This window comes from Lactuca virosa, chromosome 6 (assembly GCF_052849685.1).
Source record: "Lactuca virosa cultivar CGN04683 chromosome 6, Lactuca_virosa_CGN04683_v6, whole genome shotgun sequence".
Taxonomy (NCBI): Eukaryota; Viridiplantae; Streptophyta; class Magnoliopsida; order Asterales; family Asteraceae; genus Lactuca; species Lactuca virosa.
Window position 1 is genome coordinate 150,857,886 of NC_136431.1, and position 5,321 is coordinate 150,863,206.

Sequence of the window (5,321 nt, forward strand, 5' to 3'; positions counted from 1 at the left end):
ACAAAAATATTTCATCGAAAAGTGAGGTCAAATATTGTACAAATAACTCATATGTAATTTGATACATATAATCACATATATTTATGTGGAAAATATTCATTTTTACATTTTCAATTCAATAGTTGGTCTTGTGCATTCAATCACATGTAGTTATATTTATTTAATTACATATGATTTATATAGATAAATTTTATTTTCACGTTCTCGATTCAATAGTTGTTTCGTGTAATTAATTACATGTGATTATATGTATTTAATCACATATTTTTCTTGTGGACGGGATTTATTTTGACCATTAAAATTTGATACTGGCCAATATTTTTTGTTTAATTTATATATTTGAAATCATCCGATATGAACCAAGTGAATCATTGTTAATCATTGTTGACCAAATTAAAAACATTCTAACAAAAATCATATTATATGCCACATCGCTATATAAAAATAAATCTCATCCTATTGGATTCTTTATTTTAACTCAAAACAAATTAGCTTAAAAATTAGTTTCAATTCTTATTCACCATTTAATTTAATAAAATACAAATCCAAGGACATATAAGACATTACACAATAATAAATCATGGTGGTGAAATGACCATGATTCGCGAATTGTTGTTTCTTAGTCTTTACGTTTTAAATTATCATATTAAATAGGTTATAAACCCGTGTACGACACGGGGACATTGTAAAACAACTTTGAAAATTAAGAGACATACATTTGCAATGTATTTTGAAGATATAAGCAATGTTATTTATGTCTATATTAAGGATAAAATGATTATGTTGTATAATGAGATATAATTATATAAAATGTAAATAAAAACATAGACAGTCAATCATGAAGATAACATTGTTTTGTTTAAAGTTTTAAAATAAGGTAATATAATAATAATAAATTAACACAAAACGATAAAAGATTAAAGTATTAAAAAATGGTATGTGCGCTTTGTAATTTTAACCGCGTTAAGTTCTAAAATTATATTTTTCAATTTTTGACATTAGTTTAAAGTTTAATATCGATTTTTAAAAAATGGATAAAGAAAGGAAACTACGTTGATATTATGGGTAAATAAACATATTCCGATTCACTACATTTCTTACTAAACACAATCATCTAAACATGAGGGTTGTGTCTCTTCAACAAAAAGATATAAAAAGAGTAAATATTGTGTAGACTCATTACATCCAAGATACTACAACAATGAGTAAGGCGGAGTTATTACCCTTACAAGACCAAACAAAAAAAAATTATGAAACAAACAGCACCGACTATGTATATAAAATGATGGGTTTACTTGAGTGGTCTAAAACACAACCAAAAACAATATATGATTTATTATTTAATCATCAATATTGGTTCTATAATTAGATCTCGGATTCCATGACGTATTAACACAAATTATTCTATTAAGTTTATTAAAGAGTTTAGAAACATGAGAATCTTACAAACATCCTAGTTTTTGGATCTTTTCCAATTTTCTGGAGAAATTATCATTTTTTTATATTAAAACTAAGGGTCAAGGACCACTTTGACATGTATTAACAGATGATTACGTTTTTACAAACAAACCTGGGTGCAAATATTTTAAATTGGCTACTCAACAACTCACATCTAATACTCTAAACATAAAGTATGACAGTATGTGCTTTGATAAATGAGGTAGTAACTATGAGCAGACCCTAAATAGATCACAAAATCCACCCTTAGGTCAAACTCATTGACATTTGTTGCAGTTACATTGGCCGCTTGATATGTAAACACAAGAAATTAAGATGCCATAAAAAAAACAACGGAACACAAAGCTAGCACTTCTATAATTGGATAAATTTTTTATTTATTGTAAACCAAAATAACCAGATCTTGTGAGGGAAAGGTAACATTGCATTACCTGAAAGAATGAGCTAATAACAACTATTCTCCAATAAGTATACAACTATCCACCAAATTCATTATAGACTAACGAAAATGCAAGAAATCTTTAGAGGATGACTCAGAAGTTCCTCAAATTCAAAATCTTCTCATTAATGGGACGAAATTCTGTAACAAACATTCAGCGGAAACATTATCAAAACATTATACATAGAAACAAAAACCAAGGATAACCATCATAAATTTTAGCTTGTGACATGCCTACGAACTTGATGCAGAACATTGCTCTTATTTCCATTTTCTTTATGGATCAAATAATAGTAAAAATTAGCAAATATTCTATTCTTTATCTTCATAAACACAAACAAAAATATCTTTACCCCTACCTGTAAATGGGAGCAACTCCATATATTTTTTTGTACATGGAGAACCATCACAAACCAATTGCATTAAAATAGATGACAACTTAAAAAAAATCCGAAAATCATTGTTTACCCATGAGAAACCATCTGTCCATAGAGGTTGTAAAGGTGTTCTTCACCCATGCCTTGGTAAGAACATCCAATCCACATTTATAGATCTTTTCAGTGAACACATTGTATCCTAAAGACATAAAGCTTCTAAATCTCCCCAGTATAGCCTTCAAAAGGCTATTGTTTCCAATTTAAAATTAGGATACATGGGAAATCTCTTTATATATAGATGAAGATATAAATGAACACCATTTTTTAAGAAACAATTATCTTTAATTGGACTTTTGAATGACAAAATGTACCCACAAAGAAGTCTTCAATTCTGTAGAAGGTGTAGAAACCACAAAGAAAATTGAGTTTATTGTTACAATTCGTTCAAAAACATGTTGTAAACAATGGTGTTTCATGAGGGGAAAGTGAAGCAAACATGATTAGCACTTTTATACAAAATAATCCATGTGACCTTCAACCTAAAAACTATATTGATAAGAAAATTGCAAATCAGAATGAGGGTTACCAATTGCAACCTTGAAACCTGCTATTTAACCTCTAACCCTAGTCACTGAGGACCAACATCAATACAACCTTCATCAACATCAGAGTTCATCTTAACCAGCTGCATAAATGAAATATATTAATCAGACTACCAAAACTAAAACTCACAATACATGCGATTTTTTAAAAACCAAATCTAATCAAAAGTTGCAAAAAACAAACATTCAAATAAAAACTGTATTACCATAAAGTCAATAAAAACAAAATAAATGCTCAAATCTAAAATGTTATGCTCCAGAATATACCATGCTTGATCTAAAATTTACAGTTGATCAGCAAATAATATAACTAAAACAATTGGGATTTTATTTACTGTTTTCTTGAAAAAGCCCTAGATTCTATTAATTTTAACGATATATGTTTATTATATGAAGTAATGAAAAAAAGACCCAAATTAGAATCATTGGATGTGAAGGGTTGCTTTAAGCTCCAAAGTTCTAAGAGTTGGTTAAGAAAAAAAATAAAGATTAACCTGTACAAAGGGTAATTTCATCTATTACCAATAATACCATCAAGATTAATCCAAATACATGTTAGCGTCCTCTGGGGTTTGATTTGAATTAGATTACCTTGAAATTGTTTATATTTCTAAAAACCGCATGCGGCGATGGGTGGTGGTGGTGATGATCGAGACAGTGGTGGTGGCGATGATGTTAATTTTCCTTCCATATCTTCCATAATCTGCATTATATCTCTCATCTCTTCCATTCTGAGCACCACATATACGCATAGACACGTAGAAAGCAAACATGGGTGGGCAAGGCGATTAGTGGTGGCGGCAATAGAGTAAGGGAAGTATGGGTGCGACCTTGTCGAGTGTGTGTGTGTGAAAGAATAGAAGAAGAATTATTTTTCTTCCACAAAAATTGGGATCTTATATATAATAAAGAGAAATATTATCGGATATAAATGGAAACTCTATCACTTAACTCTTTCAAAATTCAAATTTCGGATCAATCGTTGATTTATAGGGGATTGTTTGCAAGCTGGAACGAAATTAAGGATTCGATTTCAATGGATGGTGTGATTGTATGGGCGGGAAAAGCAGATAGGAGATTGATGGTGGAAAGACACGGTGGCAGGAGACAGTATTAATAAGAGGACATGCCGCATGTAGGAGAGGTTTTTATTAAGCATGGAGACTTCTTTCATAATAATTTGTCAAAATTATCAAAACTTTTAGTTTAATATACGTAATTTGAAAAAAATTTAATTTAATATATAATTAATTACAAGCTTTATTGGTTAAAGAAAACCTTGGTTTTTTCCATCCAATTGCAGGTGATACCGAAGCTATAAATGACACTGTCCATAGAAGCTAATAACATGGATTCAGCATCACCAACTATATTAAAAAGAAACGAAGATATTTATGCATCACATTAAAACAAAATCAGAAGAAATTATAAAGCTAAATAAAGGAAAGCAAACCAGATCTAAGTCTACGTCGGAGTTATCAGTGGCCAGAAAAAGTAGATCGGGAAACATCTAATGTCGTGACGACAGATGATCGGAGAAACGAGATCTGGAACTAAGCTGAGAGTGAAGGTCGGAAATGAAAGCGTCTTTCTCGGCGACCTGCTGTCGGAGGTCAGAGGAATCTACTTCGAGATCGGGAAAACAGATCAGGAAACGAGATTTTATGAGCGATGAAACAATATCTGAAAACACGATCTTATGCCGGTGAAATGAGATCCGGTGACAGACCGAGGGAGCGAAGAAGTAGATTCGTAGAGAGTGAAGAAGCAGCCAGATGACGGTTCAGGTGACGTGACGGTGGTTCCAATGGCGGTCTGGTGATCACTAGGGTGGTCGATACTCCTGACTTACATGATGAAAGAGAGGGAGAGAGAAATCTAGAGAGAGAAAGTTGAGATAAAGAGTGTGAGAAACGTTTACACTAAGCTATATTTAATTTTTAATAATAATGAAATAATTTATTTTTAACTAATCTTAAATTTTTAAACATTTAAAAATTAGTAGCTAACAATTTTTCTCGTTTATTCTCAAAATAAAAAATATTCTTATTTGAACACACATCAAAAAAAAATATATATATATATATATATATATATATATATATATATATATATATATATATATATATATATTGATGTGTGTTCAAATGAGAACATTTTTTATTTCGAGAATAAACGAAAATAATTCTTAGCCACTAATTTTTAAATGTTTAAAAATTAGTAGTTGAGGTGGTGGTAGTAGAGGTGGTTGTTGGATTAGGTGTCAAAGCTCATAACTATAATTGGTATACACTTGAATTGATAGTAACACAATCCTTTTGGGTTGCCTTCAAACCTGACAATTGAATAGGATAGATTTTGAAGAGAGAAGAATAATTTATTAATTTATTACTTGGTTAATAAATTAATTATAAATCAAAATAAATGATTTATTAATTTATTATG

At 30.1% G+C, this 5,321-nt stretch overlaps 1 long non-coding RNA gene across 2 annotated transcripts; it reads right to left on the bottom strand.

The window, feature by feature from the left end:
• Nucleotides 1-2,642: 2,642 nt before the first annotated feature.
• Nucleotides 2,643-4,789, bottom strand: LOC145120267 (uncharacterized). Of its 2 annotated transcripts, XR_013714164.1 has the most exons (3): nt 4,330-4,789; nt 3,468-4,243; nt 2,643-2,959 (listed from the first exon to the last, which is right to left on the bottom strand). It is a non-coding gene; the product is annotated as an uncharacterized LOC145120267 (long non-coding RNA). The 2 variants fall into 2 exon arrangements; XR_013714163.1 differs by having other exon boundaries at nt 3,468-4,789.
• Between the last annotated feature and the right edge of the window lie 532 nt (nt 4,790-5,321).